Source organism: Palaemon carinicauda, chromosome 26 (genome assembly GCF_036898095.1).
Source record: "Palaemon carinicauda isolate YSFRI2023 chromosome 26, ASM3689809v2, whole genome shotgun sequence".
NCBI classification, from domain to species: Eukaryota; Metazoa; Arthropoda; class Malacostraca; order Decapoda; family Palaemonidae; genus Palaemon; species Palaemon carinicauda.
Window position 1 is genome coordinate 49,409,860 of NC_090750.1, and position 24,080 is coordinate 49,433,939.

Below are 24,080 nucleotides of genomic sequence, written 5' to 3' on the forward strand. Positions count from 1 at the left end.
GTGATAAATTAATAATATTAATAAAGATAATAATGATAGTAATAATAATAATAATGATATTATTATTATTATTATTATTATTATTATTATTATAATTATTATTATTATTATTAATGTTTTAATAATAATAATAATGATAATAATAATAATAATAATAATAATATTGTTATTAATAATAATAATAATAATGATGATTTTATCTTTGAAGTAACACAGAAGATCAAAATCAACAATGCAATATAATATTTTCATAAATTTTCACTTTGTCCTCCGAGTGTTGAATATCACAATAAGAAAAAGCGGGGACAAATTATTTAAGTTTTTAGAAGTCTTGAGCTAAGTTTTCCAATATTCATGAAAGAGTTCCTAGCCAAGTCGCATGTTTTGTTTCTGGATATTCGAAGCTTCTTACTCGATGAGCAAACTTCCAGTGTTCTTTTTCCGACAACTTTTTTATCACTGAATATTTTCTTTTTTTTCTATTATGGGATAAGGAATTTTGCCTCTGATAATGTGGTTTAGTGTCTAGGTATCTGTTTGATAGCTGAGCGGTTGGTGTCTCTTCATATGATGATTTTTCATGTGTATTTGGTGCTATAAATCTAATTTAATCATGATAAATATTGCAGGGAATTGAGTTAGAATTATCAATAAACATGAAAGATGCAGGCAATCGTAATAATAGAATATGCATTCAGAGCCAAAAATGATTTCCTAACGTTTGCTTATTACTACTATATAGTTTCTTAATACTAATGGGGGAAGCCTTATCCATTCAAATGCGTAAGCAAAATCATATTCATATATATAAACATATCTAAAGATATACACACATTTATATAAATATATGCATAGACATGCATTATATATACATATACACATGCAGGTATACATATCCACACATACATACATACCCACACGTATTCCAAGACACATTCATAGATACATAGACTTAACTATACCTGTTTGCCCACATGATTAACATACACATATACAGTTATATAAATATAACACTACCAACATGAATATTCTCTTACATATATATTATTACTTATATCTAACATAACAATGCATACTGCCAAAGTAATTATACAATCTTTATGTAATAATTGTAGCTAAATGTTAATGCTAGCTTAAGCCTAAAAACTAGTTCTACTGTGACATTTATTATCTCTGGAATATTCAGTTCTACATTAAGTTGTTAAAGTTTTTTTTAACATAAATCGAGTTTTTACATTTCAAGTTCAATACTCAAGTTGTAATCAAATGTTTCATTTATGAAACTGTACCCAATTATGGTTCTCTCCAATAAGTTATTTGAATAAACAAATTTCTTTGCAAACGTTGCATTATTATCTTGAGCATTTGTGACACTTTTCTTATGTTCTTCAATTATCTTTTCAAGGGCCTTACCAGTTTGATCACTATAGAATATTTCACATGAATTGCATGGAATAGTATAAACACATCCCATGTTATGTCTGGAGATTTCTTTATCATGACTGTTTTTATTGTATTGCTACTCCTAAATGCTATATCAACATTAAAATTTTTTAACAATTGTAGAAATTCTTAAAGAGAATTACTATAGAGCACTACAAGTAGTTGTTTTTTTTAGGATAGTTTACCCTCTTATCATTTCTGACAAATATATCTTTTTCTGTTCTTACTGCATCATCTAATACAATTTCAGAGTACTTTTGTTTATTACCAATTGCTCTAATCTCATTTATTTCATCATCAATATATGTTGGGCTGCATTCTCATTCTCAAAGCAGATTTCTAAACCTTGTTGCCTTGATTTCAGTTGTAATGGACATATTCGGAGATATTCGTTGGTTTTCTATTTGTGCGCTAAACTTGAGTCTATTCTTAGACCTGTGTATACGACCACCCAGAAAAGGTAAGATACAATCACAATTAGTCACCAGCTCCATAGTGAAACTTGCTGACGATATAGAACTATTCAACTATGAAAATAAAAAGGAAAATATCTAAATTTCTATATCCTGCCCACGCACATATTGTGCCACCAATATAACGAAACTATTTTACATCATTTGGTGTGATGTTATTTAAGACTCTACAAAAAAAGAAAAAAAAATTGAAGTATAAATTGCATTAGTACTAGAGATAAGAAGTCTCACATTGCCCTTTCAAAAGTTTGTGCAAAAAAAAAAAAAAAAAAAAAAAACATTGAATTAAAATTTCTAACCTTTTTATGCAAAGTTTGAATAACTTTATTAAAGTACAGTTGGGAAATGTTAGATACAATTGCCTATTATCTAATGTTTCATGAAGGAATTCTAACATGTCAGCAATTGGTACTCCAGTGAATGGTGACACTACATAAAGATTGACAAACCGGAAACTTCTTGTATTCTGTACTTCATTCAAATTATTAATTAGGTCGACATTATATATTCTCTTTTTTTTTACATTTGAATTTGAGATGGTGCCAAATAACTTATTTGCTGCTGAACCAACAAAACTAATTATTGGTCTACCTGGATAATATAGCCTATGAACTTTAATGGTCCCGTAATTAGAACAGAAAACTTGAAGAGTTACAGAAATTGAATGAAGATCTGATGAACATTTTTGTACAATCTCACCAACTGAACCATACACGCGCGCATACACACGCATAGATATGTATATATATATATATATATATATATATATATATATATATATATATATATATATATATATATATATATAAATAGATATATGTATATATGTGTGTATGTATATATATATATATATATATATATATATATATATATATATGTATATATATATATATATATATATATATATATATATATATATATATATATATATATATATTCATATATATATATATATATATATATATATATATATATATATATATATATATATATACGCATACATATATTGGCCTGTGCCCCATATATCGTAATGGCCAGCTAGGAATGTTAGCAGTTAGAATTGATCTGCTAGTTAAATCCATTCAAGCGCTGATCGACACTGGAACCAGGGTTTCTCAGATTGAAAAAAAGATTCTCCTCAAACCCATTGCAGTCAGCGGCATCCATCGTCCTCGACACTCCAGGAGGAAATAAACTACACATTAACCATACAACGATCGTCAACTTTAAGGTAAGATCTGTGAAGTTTACACATGATTTTTTTGTCTCGCCCACCTTGGGAATTCCAGGAATCGAGGCTATCTTAGGAAAAGATTTCATTTCATGTAATCAAATATGCATTTTTTGGGGAAAAGATACAATCACAGTAAAAGCAGGAGGGTACATTTTGCCGATAGAAAGTCATGAAGGAATAAGTGCTTGTGCGGGCTCGGAGAAACATTTAAGTAAGGTAACAGCTATACCTGAAAGAGAAGTGTTGTCTCCCCAGACACTTACGAGCATATCAGTGACCCCGTGTCGCCGTCTTCTGGAAGGAACCAAGGTTGTTGTTAAACCCCATGACAATTGGGCACATATGATTTTAGAGGGCTTGACAGAAATAAAAGAGAACAGAGCTGATATAACGATAGTTAATTTGCCAAATAAAAGAGTAGTGTTAGGAAGTGATTCTGTGTGTGAATTAGAGTTATGTGAAATTGCTAATAATGGGATGCTGGGAGCCACAACTCCGGCCCACACAGACGAACGCACTCAGAATTCGATTATGGAATCGCGAGAACTATGTCCGTCAGAATATCAACCTGTAGTTACTGACATTGTCAATAATTATTCCGATGGAATTGCAATTGGAGATGAGCCACCCAGGAGGATTGATCGATTTCCCTTTAGCATTGAAACTGGGCAGGTGGAGCCGATCAGGCCAAGGCCTTATAAGGTACCCATTCATTTCCAGGGAAAGATAGAAAGGGAAATTAATAAATTAAGGGAACAAGGGATAATCGAGTAAGATTGTGTTGATTATAGGAAGTTGAATGGAGTCACTAAGGATGATGCATTTCCATTGCCCTCGATTGAAGAATTACTTGTGAAAGTACTGGATAATAAAAATTTTACAACTGTTGATTTAAAATCTGGATGCTATGAAATACCCATTCAGGAAGACACTAAATGTAAAACGGCATTTGTAGCTAACGATCAACTATTTCAGTTTAATTTTCTTCCTGTCGGTGTTAGAAATGCTCCAAGTCATTTCTCTAAAGTAATGATGGCGGTTTTATCTCCCTTAATTGACCATAATGTTCTTGTTTATTTAGACGATATCATAATTACAGGGATAATGGCCGAAGAACATAATAATAATATTCGTAAAGTTTTAGAAGTATTGCGACCTAATGGTATGAAAATAAATTTGTCAAATAAATTTTTCTTTAAACAGGTCCAATTTTTAGGTCACATAATAACCTCAGGAGGTATCCAACCCTGCCCCAGTAAAGTAACTCTAAGGAAGTAACTGGGTTCCTTGGGCTCGTTGGGTATTACCGTAAATTCATAAGAGGTTTTGGAAAGATAGCGAGACCCTACAATGCTTTAAAGAAACAAAAAGTATTAAATTGGGGAGTGGAAGAAGAAAGGGCCTTTAACCATTTAAAAGCTGGCTTGACTAGCAATGAATTACTCGCATATCCTAGATTTGATCGCCCGTTTTTAGTGACAATAGATGCGAGTAGCATAGCTATTGGAGGCGTGGTTTCTCAACGAGATGATAAAGGCAGAAAGTGCGACCCATTTGTTCTGCTTCCCGGGCATTAAAAAGAGCAGGAAAGAATTATAGTATATTCGATCGAGAGGCTTAGGCTATACTTTGGGTTGTAGAAAGACATCGGTTCTTTTTATTAGGTCAGTCGATTGAGTTGCAAAGTGATCATAGCCCCTTACGTGATTTGTATTATGGGAATTATTTGACCTCTTGACAGGCGAGATGGATTGAGAGATTGTTAGTTTAATATAAATGGTTTTCACCACATAGAAGGTAAAGCTGACTAGGTAGCTGATGATCTCTCTAGAGGTGCAGTAATAAGAGTAACAACTAGGGCACAAAAGAGGAATGAAGAACGTAACCAAAATACTGAAGACCCCCATCAAAATAGAGAAACTAGAGCACGGGATGCGAATTCTCCCGGTGAGCATTCAGGATAGGCAAGGAGAGAGAGAGAGAGAGAGAGAGAGAGAGAGAGAGAGAGAGAGAGAGAGAGAGAGAGAGAGAGATATGAGCCGCGAAGGTGAATATATGTTGGTGGCCGAGGATATTACTAAGGGTGTCCAGAATGAATGCCCTGATGATGCAAGTTTGATTGACTTGGGAGGTTGGGACATAAAAGAAATCCGAGAGGGACAGAAAAAAGAGTAATAGATAGAAAGAGTGCGATCAGTCATTAAAGGAGAATTGGAGAGTTAGCCGTCATTTCTGAATGTGCCTCGTGAGAGTTTTTTTTTCTTTTTTATAGAAAATGATATCTTATATTGTGCTTACGAGAAGAGGGGAGGGGAATTTTATGCTCGGGTACTTCTTCCTCCCTCTTTAATAAATCGAGCCATCCACATTGTACATGCAAGTCCATATGCAGGGCATTTAGGGACTGATAGAACATTCAGGAGAGGACGAGAATCCTTCTTTTTGTTAGGAATGAAAAAATCTATAGTGAATTATATAAAAAGTTGGCATGCTTATAACTGTTTCAGAGAACATAAAAACACTGTACTGAAAGCCAGAAAGTGGCCTGTGATTTCTATTAAAATTTATAGAGTGCATATGGATGTAGTTGGACGCAATGTTAGATAAATCAATGAATTCATCAGCCCAGGCGCTGTGCTCTTTCATTACCAGGTTTGGTTGCCGGAAAATTTTGATAATTGATAATGGTCTCGAGTTTATAAATAAGGTGATAAAATCGGTCACGGACTTGATGAAAATTGAACACTTTTCAGTGACCGCATATAGGCCTTTAGCAAATGGCTTAGTGGAATCACATAATAGGGTAGTAGTGCGAATTTTACGTTATTTAGTGGCTGATGACCCCTTTCATTAGCGCGCCATGCTTCCTACAGCTCAGGTAGCTTTGAACATTGCATATAATGCTTCGCTCAAGGACACGCCTTTCTTTTTAGTGTATGGACAGGATCCTGTGTTACCATATACGGTACTAATTCACAACAATTGTCAAATTATTCAACTGAGCAGTACCGTGTATAATTATTAAATCTCTTGAGGAGAGTAATGAACACCTGAAAGGTTTTTGAAAAGAACTAATGAAAAACACGGCTCAAAGTATGAGGATTGGTTCAAAACCGCACCGTTAAAAGTATTTGTGGGTGATCGTGTGTATTCAAAACGATTACAACCTAGGAAACAAAATAGAGCCAGCGTATTTGGGTGCGTACCGAGTAAAGATGGTTAAACCATTACAGTTGTGATACAAAGCATTATTAATGGCACAATGTCTGAACATTATCAGGCACACATACATATGGTGCCTGAAGAGGTAGTTTTCAAAAGTGTTCCTCCTTACCCCTGCATACGTGACATTCCTCGAGTTGATGAGTAGAATTTTTTTTTTCTTTTTTTTTTTTTGCTGTTATTGTTGTTTTAACAGACCTCGTTTCTTCTTTTGACGTGTTTTAAATAAATTTGATAATAACAATATGTTCTTATGTTGATGCTTAATTTATACGTAAAATGTGGTAAATTTGCTGAGTGTGGCAATACGTATAACATTGCTGAGTAAACCTTAAAACAATCAAAGGTTAAATAAGTCAGGTGAGATCCGTCAGGCGGATGCTGTATTATTGATGTATTTATATGATTCCTGGTTGCTGGGGCCGGGGCAGTTCCCGAATGGCAAGTGGCTTCGTGATTAAAAGTTCAGCCGTGAGGATAGGCAGTGTTAGATAATGTGTAGATGTGAATACCTTATACCTAATGTTATAAGAAAAGGGCGGGAAGATGAATGATTTTCTCGTGAAAACGGCTAGTGGCCACCGGTTGATGGTTGCAAGTGTAATGTAGTAGTGATTTAAATAAATGGCGAAACGGTGGTGGTGAGTTGTGTTGCGAAATTGTGCTGTAAACCCGGACAAATAAAATCGAGGGATGAAGGAATACCTATTCCTACCCCTGTCCCGCCCAAAAAGCCCGTATTGCTCACAACCAGAGGGAGGTTATTGATGAGGTTGTGTAAGTCTGATGTTATGATTTTCTTTTCACTTTGGGTATTCTGTATTTTAGTTGCAGAGGTCTTAAGAAGAAATGAGTGGAATTATTTATATTGTAGTGTGTACATTTTTACATGCAATATTTCATATATATTGTTTTTTTTTTTTTTTTTTTTTGTGGAAGATGTTTTATTTTTTTTTGGTGGGGGAGCTGATTTCTATAAATATGTTTTATGTTGCATTTCTGTTTAGTACATGCTATGCCTATTCCGGTTCGGAATGTCTTCCATGTATCTTAGACTAGTGAGGGCGAGTGCGCACCTCCTCCCGGAGTGAGGAGCTTGGGGGAAGGGGGGGGGGCAGTAATGTCCTAATTCTCGTATGTAGATATGTGTTGTACGTCAAGGTAAATGATCTGTATAATCATGAGAATTCCACAAAAACCTATAACTCAGCATGTTGTTATAATAAGATTGCATTTTGATAGCGAGGTGTGTTTAGTTGTCTTAGGGCACTCGAGTAAACAGGGCTCTCACCTGAGAGAGTGTAGCTGTCACAGTACGGTGTACTTACGAACCTTTTGTAAGATAAAGTGAAGAAGACCCATGTTCCAATGTCTCATTATCTGGCAACATGAGACATATATATATATATATATATATATATATATATATATATATATATATATATAATTTACACATATATATACAGTATAAATATACACACATATATATATATATATATATATATATATATATATATATATATATATACATACACATGTATATATACACACACACACACACACACATATATATATATATATATATATATATATATATATATATATATGGTGATTGTGAATGTCATTCCATGATTATGAGGAATAGACAGTGTCTTCGTGGAGGCCAAAAATTGAAGGTAGTTTCTCATCGGCCGGACTCTCCTGCAGATAGCTTTCATGGTTACAGTAGAAAAACAACTACTATTCTCCATTTATTGTTTGGTGCCATCACGTGTTTCGGATCACTTTGCAACCCTTCTTCAGGACCACATTAAGGTTTGGAACAACACTTTAAAATAAAGGTTATGGTATTGAGAATTGCATACAAATATATTTGTAAATTAGGATAACATTCAACAAAAATTGATAAATGAAAACTTTAGATACTTTGAAATATAGATAGGAAAATTTAAGATTATTCTTCAAAAAACATAAATGACTTTCCAAAAGGCTTCAAAGAATTTCACGAAGCTACCAACTTCGTTCTTTGTAGTCAGATCGACATCGTTTATTCAGGAACGCCATCCCTTGTTCAAAGCAGACCAAACAATAAATGGAAAGAAGTAAGAGTATCTCTACTGTTATCCTGAAAACTATCTGTACGACAGGTTTTCCGAAGAGAGACATAGTCTACTCATAAATATTCTATATATATATATATATATATATATATATATATATATATATATATATATATATATATATATATATATATATATATATATATATACATACATACATACATACATACATATATATATATATATATATATATATATATATATATATATATATATATATATATATATATATATATATATATATATTCATAGACTGTGTATATACCATTCCACCCTTCAAGTCATGAAACTTACAATACCTAAAATCTAATACCCGATAGATGTAAAGGTTAAGAATATAATCATATTTTTCAATTTGTATAAAATTTAATTAATGAGTGTTTCGAAAATAAATGAAAATTCAAGGGGAATATTTCTATATTAGATTTTAGTCAGCAGAATAAAGATTTTCCCTAAAGAAGTAATAAAAAGACTTTTGTCAAAAAATTATCTCACTCGTGCAACGTGATTTGAGTTAAAATCTGCAGGTCAGTTAATGATAAAGCATATGAATGAAAGTTTCCGAGAATAAGGTTATCAGTAGGAAAAGATATGCCCCTCGAATGAAAAAAAAAATAATTAAATTCGATTAAAGGCAAAAAGTCCTTTGCCCTTTTTCTTGCTTTCTGCTGACCTCCATTCTGTAAAGGGTCTTTCAAATAGAAATTGAAATTGGATTATAAGGCAAAAAATTCTTTAAAGATTATTCAGTTTTAAAGTTTTCTACTTCAAACTCTATTTTATTTTTTGCGTATACTTTCATATATAAAAAAAAACATTGTTCAATACGTAGTTATAAAGAATGCAATCAGAATTTGTACTCGATAATTTTCATTTTTGAATTTTACTTTCTGTTGAATGAATTGGGACTAAAATAGTGTACCAACGTGTGTCACACGATCGTACATAGTAACGACATTTTTTCTATATATATATTATCCTTTGTATCTTCGCTCTCCCCTCACACTGACAGGGATCTGAATAAACATGTCTGTTTTTCTAACCGTTAACTGTTAACAGAAACGATTGTCGGTTGAACATGAAATTGCCTGTTATGTTTTATGTCCTTCTTGCCCGGACTTGATGTATATATAAACTGATGTTCTGTAATAAAGTTACTCAGTTGCTTTCATCATTCCTTCTTAGTCACATCCTCTCTCGGCTGTCACAATAGCATGTACCTTCTGCTAATCCTCTAGTTAATCATCAGTGTTCAACTTTTGAGGATAATGACAATAAATAGAAATTACATAATTGTTATGACTGATTTAATGTGACTTAAATAATGAGTTGCCATCTGTCACTAAACAGGGACTATCAAGAAACTATTGATATATTCCTTAGAGCTAACATATGAAAAATAGCCACTGATTTTGATCTTTATTTCATTCACTATCAACGGAGTTAGCACTTTCATAATTATTCAGATTTACCGCGAGAATCCAAATATTGCATAAGTAGTACTGAGTATCAACAATAATTACCAAAATGTTACAGAAACAGAAATTACCCAAAAATCTTATTTGTAAAACTTAATGAAGAAAAAGTTATATTTGCTTTTACTGTAATACCCCCAACTACTGTAGTCCTATTTCTCGTCTACTTATATTGCTTTTCATTTTAAAATATACATAACAAAAGGAAATGGCCAAATGAATATTGAACGCCAAACCATAAGGTCAGTCACCCCATTGCTAGAACGTCCAGCATATTGTACCAACCGTGTTTCACACAATTGTACATAATTCCTTTTGTATATATTATGCTTGTATCTTCGCTCTTTCCTCGCACTAAAACGAACATGAAAATTCATGTCTGGGTTTTCCTTTGTAATATTGTCTGTCTTGTGAACTTGTTATGTCTGTTGCCTTGAGGTTTTGTATATAAGGAGAATGTTCTACAATAATATAACTCAGTCGTTTCCAACCTGCCTTTGAGTTCACACCTTTACTCGGCGCTGTCACATTGGTGACCCCGGAAGTCGACTCGCTCCCACTGCCTTCCAACCCCACCTCCCTCGCCCCTCCATCGTTGGTACTATGACGGAGACGGACTCTACTGCAGTTGGAGCCGCGGCCGCCCCATTGAAACTTTCACCGTTCGCCAGCAGAGAAGCGTTTGCTTGGTTTCAACGCGCTGAAGTCCACTTTCGTTTCAGGGGCGTGACTCGCTCAACCACCAAAGCGGATTATGTTCTCGCGGCGATACCCGAGGACACCTTCCCAGAAATATCCGATTGGCTTTCTGAACAAGGAGACATCCCAATAGCGTATGACGCCCTCAAAACATACCTTCTGCAGCAGTACTCACCGTCGCCAGCTGCCCGTATAGCAAAGCTTTTTCAGCTCTCGCAACAACCGTTGGGGGACCAAAGGGCTTTGTTTGCCCTCAAGGAAATGACCAGTATCGCTCGCCTTCAACCTGCCGCAGACGGCATTCCTCGTGAGGTGAACCTACTCAGTGCCCTTTGGATACGCCGTTTACCTGAACCTGTACGCGCTGCTATACCCGATGTCGATAGTTTACCCATAAAGGACTTGATGACCAAAGCCGACGCCCTTATGGACAGCCACTTCAAGACCTCCATCAACGCCTCCACCCCTGACGACGAGGATGCCTATTCAACGTCAACCGAAGCTGACATGAATGCCGTAGGACATACACGCCTACCCCGTGACGTGCCGAAGCGGCGACAAAGCCGCCCACCACCCACCAATCGCTCGCGCCCCAACGAACGACTTCTACAGCCACTTACTAGCTCCCATCCACCGCAGTTTTGCTACTACCACTTCAGATTCGGGGCAACCGCGAAGAAATGTGCCAAAGATTGTCAGTGGCCAAAAATCGTGTAAGTAGGTCATCGCTTGTGGCGGTGGCCTCCCATGTTTCTAATATTTTCTTTTTACAGGATGCAGGAACGGGCGTGCGATTTTTGGTAGACACGGGTGCTTGTCGTTCTCTTTTGCCAAGGAAACTCTTCAAGGCACAACGTAGTCTGTCTACATCTGCCGACGTCCGCTTGGTAGCTGCCAACGGATCTGCGATACCCACCTACGGTTACGAGAACCTCACATTATCGTTCGGAAACGGTAAATTCAATTGGAAGTTTCTCGTTGCTGACGTCACAATGCCAATCCTTGGTGCGGATTTCCTCTCTCATTTCCACCTTCTGGTCGATGTCGCCCACCGACGATTGGTCAACGCAGACTCGTACTTGTCGACACCTCTTCAACCCGCCCCCTCTAACCTCGCTCTCCACATCAGCGCACCCACTGATGCATACGCCCACCTCCTCACGTCGTACCCGGAAGTTTTCCGTCCAGAACTTCGCCAAACGCCCACGGTTCCTGCCAAGCACGGTATTTATCACCATATCAAGACGACGGGACCCACAGTCTTCGCAAAATTCAGACGTCTGGCACCGGAACGATTGGCAGCCGCCAAACAGATGTTCGCCGAAATGGAGAAAATGGGCCTTTGCCAAAAGGCCTCCAGCCCATGGTCGTCACCCTTACACATCGTTCTGAAGAAAGACGGCTCCCTCCGTCCGTGTGGGGATTACAGGCGCCTGAACATGCAAACAGAACCGGATCACTACCCCCTCCCAAACATTGCCGATGTAACCTCCTACCTGCACAAAGCGAAGGTTTTCTCTACGCTCGACCTCCTGAAGGGGTATTATCAGGTGCCTATGAACCCAGAAGACATCCCCAAGACCGCCATCACCACTCCGTTTGGCACATACACCTTTAATTACTCCTGTTTTGGCCTTCGTAATGCTGGGGCAACGTTTCAATGTCTCATGGATGGCATCTTAAGGGACCTCCCTTTCTGTGTATGTTATGTGGACGACATACTTGTATTCTCTTCCTCAAAAGAGGAACACCTCCGTCACCTGCGCATCGTGCTCGACCGCCTGCAACAAAACGGCCTTGTAGTCCGGTACGACAAGTGTACCTTTGGCGCCAACGAAGTGTCGTTCTTAGGGCACCGTATCACTCCTGAAGGAGTCCATCCCCTCCCTGAGAAGATAGCAGCCGTTCAGAATTTCCCCGCGCCCTCGACCGTCAAAGCTCTGCAGGAATTCATGGGCATGATCAACTAAAATTGTACATAATTCCTTTTGTATATAATATGCTTGTATCTTCGCTCTTCCCTCGCACTAAAACGAACATGAAAATTCATGTCTGGTTTTTCCTCTGTAATATTGTCTGTCTTGGGAACTTGTTATGTCCTTTTGCCTTGAGGTTTTGTATATAAGGAGAATGTTCTACAATAATATAACTCAGTCGTTTCCAACCTTCCTTTGAGTTCACACCTTTACTCGGCGCTGTCACAATATTAACATCATCTGCCAATTACGTATATACGCAATCGATCATTTGTCTCATGCAAACGTTTCTGTTTATTCATAAACCTTATTGATTTTATATTAGTGATACTGTTATTTTGTTCTTAGTGATCTATACCACGAAACTATCCATATTTCAAACTAATAGTAAATTTCAATTGAGGTTCAACTTGTTTTGATAACAGATTTTCGTGAGAGGAAAATTTATTTGAAGTTTTGATTCGGAAAACTGTATCTAGCATACAATTAGACAATTCCTGTATACAGTAATATCATAAGGAAATGAATACTGAACACTAATATGTTGAAAAGAAAAGCGGAAAATATCGTAATTGGGCTCCAGTCACATTTAGATTTAAATAAAGTTTTCTATTAAATTAATTATTATCGTAAAGGTGTCAACTGTTTTAGTTTGCCAAATAAATTTCACTATATAAATAACATGAATGGTGTTATGAAATTATCGATGGCAGCAAATGTTTACTGAAAACTAATATAAAGATAATGAGTATTGTTCGTAAGGGGGGGTGGAGAATTATAATTGGATGAAATCAGTTTATATCAAATCTATATATTTCATTACTAATTGGCATCCACAAACTTGTTCTGACTTCTATCATTTCACTAAATCATAGTTTTATTTTAAAAGTTTCCAGCCATCGGTTTTAACAGACTTCCAAATTCAAATTCGAACAATTCATTGACATAAGAGGCTTCAAAAGGTACTGCCAATCTTGCTATTTAGCCCACTCTTTCTTTAAATTAACTGAATGGACAAATGCTAAGTAAAAATGAAAACCTAATCATGATTTACATAAACCATAAAATTGTTTTACTTACAACGAGTTTTTTACTAATGAAAACACCTTCTACATAATTAATTCCTAATTTACTTAATTTACACTATTCAGCAGGATTGAAATTATATAATACTTGAAATAAGTTATGATTTCTATAAAACAAACATTAAAGCAAAGTCTCCAGTTTTAATAGAAATAGACTACACCAAATAAATATTTGTTATTATTAACAACAATAGCACTCGAGCTTTAATAAAAAAATTAATCAACTTAATATTGTTTTTGCATTAAATTCGCTTTATGCCACCTTTTCACATATAAGCCCAAGCCTTTTTTAATGCACAGGGATAAAACACTTTCCTTTGGGATCGAAATACAAATTAGAATTTTTTCAGGGAACACATGTGTATACAGTAATGCAGCAATGACTAAACATACTACAAACAGAAACTAAAAGGAGGTAATTTATCTATTTTGATTATTTATATCCATGTTTTTAAAGTTTCATACAATATTCTTGTAAAAATTATTATTAATGAAAAAACCTCCATTTGCAAAAACCTCCATTTGCACAAAAACCTTATTGCTAAGATTTCTAAATTCTGCCAAAAAATCTACATTCCATAACGTAATGGTGTAGTGTGTGCAAATTATCAGCGTCAAAAAATTTACATGGGATACCCTCTGCACTCTTATATTCACAGTAGTATTTGTAGCTCAGTTTAAGTGTCATAACAATTCCAGCACATTTAGCTGACGACTTTCCATAGGTAAAACATATGTTGCTAGGAATGTAATCATAATGAGATATACTACTACAGCTATTACTCATCATTGCTCTAGCCTTCTCATTGTTCCATCCTTTCTCTATTCTTGACATGTGTGACTTTATCTTTCTAACACTAACGGGCGGGTATCTGGACGAACTTTACACCGTTGCCCGACGCTTCTACTATAGAAATGTACTCTTTGCATTTGGTAACTATTTCACCGGATGGTACTACATTATTTAAAGTAAAATGAGCCTTCTGACTGTCAAAAACCCAAATTTTTAGATTATTCGCTTTTTATTGCAGATAAGCTATGATCACCAACACGTATAAATATTCTCTCCTCTTTACTAATACCAAATTCAAAGTATTATCCAATAACAAGACCAAGACCAACTCGACATCTGGTGACAGAAACATCACAATATGCATGAATCATCCAACTCATTGGGCACTGAGATATCTTCTCCAAAAACACCGGTTCACGGGAATTGTCCTTATTTTCTCACAAATGAATTTGTCCTAAATTTACATCTACTTTCTCGGCTATCCATGGTTTTAGTGGACATGAATTAGGCAAATGTACAGAGAAATGAAATATAATATTTTGGTGAATATTCACTCAGTCTGAAGAACCTGGAAACACCTGTCACATATCTATTCATAATCGATTTTAGATGCATATCATTTTGTCTAACCAGTCTAATAGTTTAAGAAACTGTTTATTCTCTTACCCTTGGAGTGACACTTGGAATAACAAGCTCCATTCGCTGCCATAGCCCATGCCCAAGCAGAATTCCAAGAATCGGTGGATAATTTCCATGCTCACTGTACATGGTTTGGCCTAACATTTAAAAGGCCGAAAAATTAGGTATTAGCCCAGCCAACTGGTGGAAAATCCACCAGTTGATAACATCACCTTGGATGGAACCACCATTCCGTGCGTCGAACGCTTTTCATACCCTAGAAGCATCCTTACCACCCAGAGCACCTCCTCCAGAGAGATTGAAAACAGTCTACTAGCTGGCCACACTGCATATGGGAGACTATCCACCAGGGTGTTCATGAACAAAGATCTAAGTAACCATACAAAGATCTTGGTATATAATGCCATTATAGTATCTACCCTGTTATCTGCATGTGGCACTTGCACCCTTTATAGTTGGGATCTAAGAATGCTGGAACAATTGCACCAGAACAAATGAAATGACTAAGTGCCCTATACAGCAGTCCTTGAAAGAGCCAATGTCTCCAGCATCAAGGCCATGATTGTGAAACACCGCCTAAAATAGTGTGGCTATGTTATGCGTAGGGAGTACACAAAACTACCAAAGAAAATACTTCTCAGTATGTTAAATACAGGTGATCGCCATAGAGGCCACCCTATGCTTCAATTTAATGACTAACCCAAGAAATCCCTTAAGGAAGCTAGCATAGACATAAACACCTTCGATGCTTAAGCAAGCAATAGGAACGAGGGGAGAAGCAAAGTTAAAGTGGCACGGACCTGTTTGAAAAGAATAGAAGAGCCAACCTGCTAACTAAATGACTGTAACGGGCAGAAAGAACAAGTCAACCACAACCACTTCCAATTCAGTATAATAAATACTCTACACTATTCAGGGCACTAATTGGTCTTACGAGTCACAAGAAGGGCCACCATCCCACAAATAATTAACATACTATGACACTCTCCTCCATTCAACCTTTTAATGAGACTGACAACTATGATATTCAGATATAAGCACATGCCGACAATAACGATAATTAAAGAGATACTGCAAAGAAAAGGACGCTCCTTTTATATCTCATCGAGAAGTATTTTATGGTAGCAGATTGTTTTCAATAACCATAAAAGAAAGCAGGATATGTTTACAAGAGCGAGCTAAGAAAATTATTAGAAACTAATTTTCATGAAAATTGGGGACGGTAATATTCCACAGGTTTCGTGTATGAGTAAAGTGCCTGAACTGCAACGGTGGAAGTGACTATAAAATGTGAAAGATTATTAGGATTTAGTTTGATCTTAGGTAAAGAAAATGTGCAGTGATTTCACTGACCGTAGCATCCCGAGAAAGAAAAGCATTGCAAATTAAAGGGAATGCTTTCTGGATTTCATGAGGTGTTGTTGAATTTGAGTATGTACTGAAAATAGAAGTTTGAAACCTGAAAAGATTACGACAAGCTAATTGAAAGGTACCGTACGAAAATAATTGTAAGCATTGCGTAGCAGTTTGGGCAAGGATTAATGCTTTGAATTCTCTTGGATAATCTTTAATCCCAGATGTTCATTCTTTAAGGGGTATTCCATGCAGATTTTTCAAAATCATATTACTTATGAAAGATGAAGACTTCGGAATACTCGGCAGTTTCTCTTTCCAAATATATAGACGACGAAGCAAAGCTTATGAACCAATTAACACGGCTGACATTGTTTCGAAGCGTAGAATATAACAGCAATTTTTATTTATAAAAACTCGTTATTTATCGGGAAATAAACAAAATAAAGTTGATAGCGATTGTTTAAATAATATGTAAAAATACTTTGAAATTGAGCAAGGAAAATTGTGGTTGCTGAAAAATTTATTTTTTAGTGTAAAAAAGTGAAAATGGATATATATGAACAAATAATTTGTGGACAGTGTAATATTTTTTTTCAGAATTGGGCTACAAATATTTTGCATTAGAAAAACTTCTCATGAAATTGAATCTTGGTAAAGAAACTTCAAAAGAAACATATGAAAAAAATCAATTAGATCAGACTTGAAAAAACTTATAGCAATAGTCGAAAAGAACATTGAGATGAAAAAAAAAAAGATTTGACTATTTGCCTATTAATGTAGTAAAAAGCCGGAAAACTCCTATCTGGTTAAAAGGAAAAGATTATGAAACTTATGTTTATCATCTAGGATTATAGGACTTTCAAACCATTATTCCTCCAATCCAAAAATATTTTGAGCTATTACACAGCTTAAAAAGTAATAAAGACAAATTAAGACTACCTGAATTTGCAGAATGAGGCATTGTTGAGAACATTAATAGCAGAAATGTCGTGGAAGAGGAGAAGAACTTACTTAAAGAGAAATATGAGAAAACCTTAGCAAAAATGTCAGAACTTGTATATGAAATGCAAACATTCTGACAGGAAAAAAATCTTGTGAAGATTACCTTACTAGATATGATAACATTCTATCAAAATTAAGTAGACCTTGCTTTGGATCACAGTGGACGTTAAGGACAATTGTTTATTTTTAGATGAATCTAAAATAAGTTACAGAAAATATTTCTATAAAAACCTACTAGAAAATGTAGACTATGAAGCGATAATAAAGTTGTACAAAAAGCAGTTCAAAGAGCAGAAATTTATAATCAGAGGATCGAAAGCGAGTGGATATATTTTATACTAAGAGAAAGAGATACATATCCAAGTCAAGAGTCAGATATCAAGATAGAAGAAAGTATTTTCGATCAAGAGAAGGAAATCGAAAAATGAATTATTATAGTAGGCCATCTTCTCGTTCAAGAGTGAAAAGTCAAAACCGAAGGGAGCCATTTAGATAGTGAGAGGAATCAGAAAAGAAGACGCCATAGAAAGAAAAAATCTACCCCAGAACGATGGAATAAAACCGAGATCAAAATCTAGAGGGTAAAAAAAGGATGCAGGAATGAATGCTGTAGTGACACAAACAGCAGATTTTTTAGTATAGAAGACAGGAAAGAACTAGTAAAGATATCCGAAACATTTTTAACCGATGAAGTAAACAGAATTGAAATGATAATGGAATCTGGTGCACCCAAAAACATTACCAGAATTAAATAGATTGAGATGTATAAGAATAAAAATAAGTATGCAAAAGGATTACTTACATTGAAAACAATAGCGAATAAAAAGTTCAAATTCAGGAGAAACAAATTTTCCGTATGTCGGAAGATGTATGAAGTCTCATTGCTAATTAAAGGAAATGAGGAAGGAACAAAGTTTAACAGATTAAGGGTACAGATACACGCAATTGACGCTATTCTTCCCTTTTTGATCTCCAGGGAAAACTTCAAAAATGGAGAGCGCCTAGGGATTTTGAGGAAGGGAGAGAAAACTAACAATCAAGAGTTTACTGCCACACCTGGAAATACACCTATAAAAGGTTATCATATTGCTGTCATCTTGGAAACTGAAAAAAGAAAATTGCGATGAATAAATTGTATTGTTCGTCACGAAACTTGAAAATGACAAAGAAGTTTCGGAGTATAAAAGCATGAATAGGGTATATCTAGTTTCTGGTCATAAAAGAGAAGCTCTGCTCTTACATTTGTTAACATTAGTTACATTGGTAACAACTCAAACAAAAAATGCTATTAAGAAAGTTGCTATCCAAACAAAAGGCCACAGTTGATTTGAAACAAGTTAATTTAAACTGCAATAGAAGCTGTTTTGAAAAATAAGGAAGCTGGCACCGGTTTGACCGCCATTGTTCATAATTACTGTGAAAAATAAGGTTACCCTACTTGAAGGGTTTTGGGATAACTGGCTTTGAATTTCAAAATAGAGATATGGAAAGTCTTGCTTATGTAATGGGAATCAAAATCATGTTTGATCCAACATATTTGCATTGGAGTAACGGTCTGAACGAGCGAAATCATTATAGTTCTGATCTGACTGTAAAAAAAAAAAAAAAAAAAAAAAAAAAAAAAAAAAAAAATTAGTAATGGAAGAAAATTATGAAATTATGTTGGAAGAAGCAGTCTCTAAAGCAGCTTGGTGACACAATACTAGCTATCAGTAAAATGATAAGCTCCTTTACAGCTACACAAGAAAATCAGTGATAGTTCCAGGAATAACACTTGGAAGCGTTGCTACTTAATCTGTCAGTTCAGAGTCAGAAGCGATAGGAAGACACATTGAAAAGCAAAAGGAAGCAAATGAAAATTATAGAGGAAAAGAATATGGGAAAAGTTGAAAATTGCCTTAAATAAAAGAAATGGAACATTTAATGTTGTGGGGAAAAAAGTATTTTACCAACTTAAAGGTGGAAAACATTGGTTTCGTACAACAACAAGGGAAAAAAAGTAAGGAATATGTGTTCCATTTGTGACATTAGGGATCGCCAAGAACGTCAGTTCATAACGAGGAAGACATTTTAGTTTAATCCTTCAGTATGGTGTCCAAAAACTTTATCCTTTGCCGTCCTCTTGCTTTTTGCCCCGCTATCTCTCCCTTACCATATCACTATTAGAAGTGATATCCCATGATTCCGTCTCCTCAATATCTCTTTATTTGTAACTCTCTCAATCCATGGGATCTTTAACATTCTTCTGTAAATCAATAATTCAGCTACTTTTTTTTTTTAAGTTCTTGTATAATATTCACGTATCTGCGTCATAACTGAATTCGGACCATACATAGGTCTTTAGTGCTCCAATGCTTGCCTGAATCTTTATTTTATAAAGTATATATAGGTACTGCAAGGAGAAGGATGTCTCTTTTATATCCGTTGGGAATTAATTTAGGTTCAATTGGGAGGCTGATAATCTGTACTATATACTGTAGATGGAAATTCACAACAAAATTTTTTTATAGTTTTGTGCATCAAATATCCATTACAAAACCTAGAGGTTACAAATAGGGAAATTTAAAGAAAATAACACGAGGACTTAAGTTATAATTCAAGTCAATTGACTTTATTACTGGAACACTTCCAAACTATAAAATATGGATTTCAGCGATGTAATTTAAGTGGTATACTATCGATATAAAGTCTCTGGTGAAAGAACAATAAATACGAAAAATATTGCTATGAAACAGAAGAAATGCCAAAATAGTAAACGAGCAAAAGCAATGGGTTTCATTGTATGTTACATAGAAGGAGAGAGTTACAAGGAGATATAAGGATATTGTTTGCCCCACAGAATTTTTATTCCATCAGCTGAGATTACCTTTGCCCTTGGGTAGAGCCAGTTTGTTTAAACATTTAGAGAGACTTTATAATCTAGTTTAACTTATTCTTGAATTCGTTTACCGTGTTGCTGTTCAATACATCCACTGCATATCTGTTCTATTTGCTTTTTATTTTGTATGTTAAGAAAATACCACATTGAGTAGTGTTTTCATTTCCAGTTTAGGTCCATTACCTTTAAACTGATTTGTGCTAAGCTAGAGAGAGAGAGAGAGAGAGAGAGAGAGAGAGAGAGAGAGAGAGAGAGAGAGAGAGAGAGAGAGAGAGAGAGCTGATGATTAAACTCTTAATTGAGTTCGAAAAAGTTCCTGGAGATTCCCAATCACCATTTTAAAGTGAAACTATTTTATCAGGATAACGATAATACTCGCGAATCCTTTTTATGATGGATAGATATGAAACTATCGAGGTTGGGGTTGATATGTACATATTAAGTAACTTTACCATTAGCTGAATGATGGTGACTGTAATCTCTCTCTCTCTCTCTCTCTCTCTCTCTCTCTCTCTCTCTCTCTCTCTCTCTCTCTCTCTCTCTCTCTCTCTCTCTCATGAATAGTATTGCATACATCCGGTGACCAACATGTAGCATTTGTAATTTTTTTTCTTTTATAATGGCTACTCCAAAAAGATGCACTATCTTTGTTTTACGGGCTCCCAACGCTAAAGCCCTTGTTTCACATAAGGTCAGGCAATCGTAAACGAACGATTCAAGGGTGATATTCGGCGTGTAAAAAATACATTCAATACATAGACATTTACAAAAAACCGAATTTATTTGAAAATCACCAAGTGAGTGATGTATCCTACAATGTAAACTAGTCCAACTTTCATCGCCATAGAAACGAAGTTTGTTGTGATGTCAGTAGATATTAATGCAGAGCAGGCTAAAATATGTGTTCATCTTCATCATGAACATTAAAAGTTCCAGACAACGTATAACGTTAAACAGATTCTATTTTATGGGCAACTGCTTAGTAACAAAATGCGCATGATATACTACGAGATCTATGGAAACACTCAAACAGAAACAAAACAGATACCCCCCCCCCTCCCCCCATCTCCCCCCCCCCCCACACACACACACACAAACACACACAGTGTTGTTACTTTACAAACTGTAAACTATTTCGCTAATAATTTTTTCCTAAATTTTCGTTTCTCGTCCGCTTTTTTTCCTTTTCTTGTGATATCCAACGTAAATATATGTTTCCTGCCCTGTGTATCATGATCTTTTTCTCATTGTAATACAGAATTATATCCTATCCTTTTTGTATCGTTTTCTTATTTACACTAATACCAAAACTCAATGAAGAATACTCTTATAAAGGTTTTCCTTTAGTTAATATATCACATGGTCCTTCTAAGCTTTGTCAGTCAAGAATTAATATTACCCTTTTCACTTAATCATTTAATATCTATGTTGTCTTTAGCTGTGGATTTGGTTAATTGTCTAGATTTCTTTAAAAGAAAAACACAATTTTAAGAAAAATAACTGGTTGTATTCCTAGCGTTATTTAACCATGAAATACCTAACTCAAAATGGCTATGCAATATGAAATAGAGAAGAAGATATTACTCTCTTTATCAGGAAATGAGATAATATGCATCCAAGAAAATGTGGATTTACCTCTTAAAACACATATTTTTAGAAATATTTTGTCTAGTACCCAAATGAATAAACTTATTTTAATCAATCTTCATATCATATGGTATAACTTCATAGCTAAATCCTGACATTTTTTTTAGAACATTTGGCTGCTAGGAAACGAGCTAAGAGACAAATTATAGAGAATAGGAAACTTTATGATAAAACTTTAATTAGGTCTCAACTTCTTCCAACTTCCATCTTGAGGAAAATCACATCCTTTGATGCTTAATCATAAATTCTCCTTCTTTGGTAGCTAGGTCAAAGTCATTGCTTTAGATTATCTGGGTTTGAATATGCTTATTTTTCTGGTCTAAAGAATAGTCATATGCAAAAATACGGGATGCGTTGCGTACCACTTTCAAAGAAAATTACTTGGTCATCTCCTTAAGGGGATACATTAGGTAGTTTTATATTTGATTTCCACCCCTTGCAGCTGCTGCTTATTATTTTCCAATGTGTTTATGTTATATATTTCTCTTGTTTGGTAATTTCAGAATTATTAGGATGAACTATCGTTAAAATTAATATCTAGAAAACTACTGAAAAAAAAAATTATACCTGCATTCAACAATATCTTTTAAGTAAGATTCTTGGTTGCAAATTTACTTTTTGAGTAACACATTAAGTCTGTGTTCTCCTAAATTGCATAAAAATATCATTTTAAGAAAGCCGTAGGATTATCGGTGGTCAATCTAATTTGAAGAAGTGTTTTATTTCTTACATTCTATCTTCTTCCGAGTATTGATCATGTATCTCGTCTTCATGTTGAATATCTTCTTCTTTTGTTGAACAGGAACTTACGGTTTATTACATTTCTAATTCCTTATTTAGATATTAATCTCTGCCACCGTCGGTCAATTAGTTCATTATGCATGTTGCATAAGGTTTTTCATAATTCTGATCATCTTTTGCATTCAGGTCTTCCCGGACTTTAAAATCTTGTTCGTAACATCACATGTATGCAGTTAATTCTGATAGTCTTGACTGTTTCATCATAAAGTATACTATGCAGTATTCTATAAGTTTAATTTTAGCTGGGACCAAGTTGTGGAATGATCTTCCTGATCAAGTAGTTGAGTTGGTGAAATTTCAAAAGTTGAAATTTGCAAGGAATGTTTTTAGGTTGAACAGGCTGACAGAAGTCTCATTTTACAGTTAGTATATGAAAGATTTATTTTAAATTTTGTTACTGTTCTTTATATATATATATATATATATATATATATATATATATATATATATAATATATATATATATATATATATATATATATATATATATATTATATATATATATATATATATATATATACATATACATATACATATATATGTGTATATATATATACAGTATATATATATATATATATATATATATATATATATATATATATACATATATATGTATATATATATATATATATATATATATATATATATATATATATATATATATATATATATATTTATAAGTGTGTGGGTGTGTGCGTGTGTGTATGTTTGTGAGTGAGTGCATATGTTATTTGCATTATTATTCTGGTGATTCTGTATGACATTTATTGGATTAATTTTTTTTTATGAATGAAAGAAAAATCCGATTTTTCTCGAAAAAAATACTGCATTGAATTGAATATAAATTATCACGAGTAATGCTAATTTTAGTTTGGAACCATTATTCTGAAAAGTTTTCTTTTTCTTCTTTTGTTTTTATTTTATTAATATTTTAATCGTTATTTTTTTTACACAGTAAAAATTATATACAATTTCAATTAACATTAAAAATTCTATTTCTCTGAATAATTTATTGAATAATTATTAATTTTTCCGTCGATGTCTTTGTATATGTAATACCTTTGTAAATTATGGAGAAAAATTGTTTTGAACGCCTATAAATATAAGGCTGTGATATCAGCCCTCGATGTGTTGCAAGGAAAATACGAGGAAAAATATCGCGATATTTCCATCATGAATTATAATTAGGAATTAATCTCAATTTCTGTAAATAAAGTAAACCTACTTACTATGCAGTT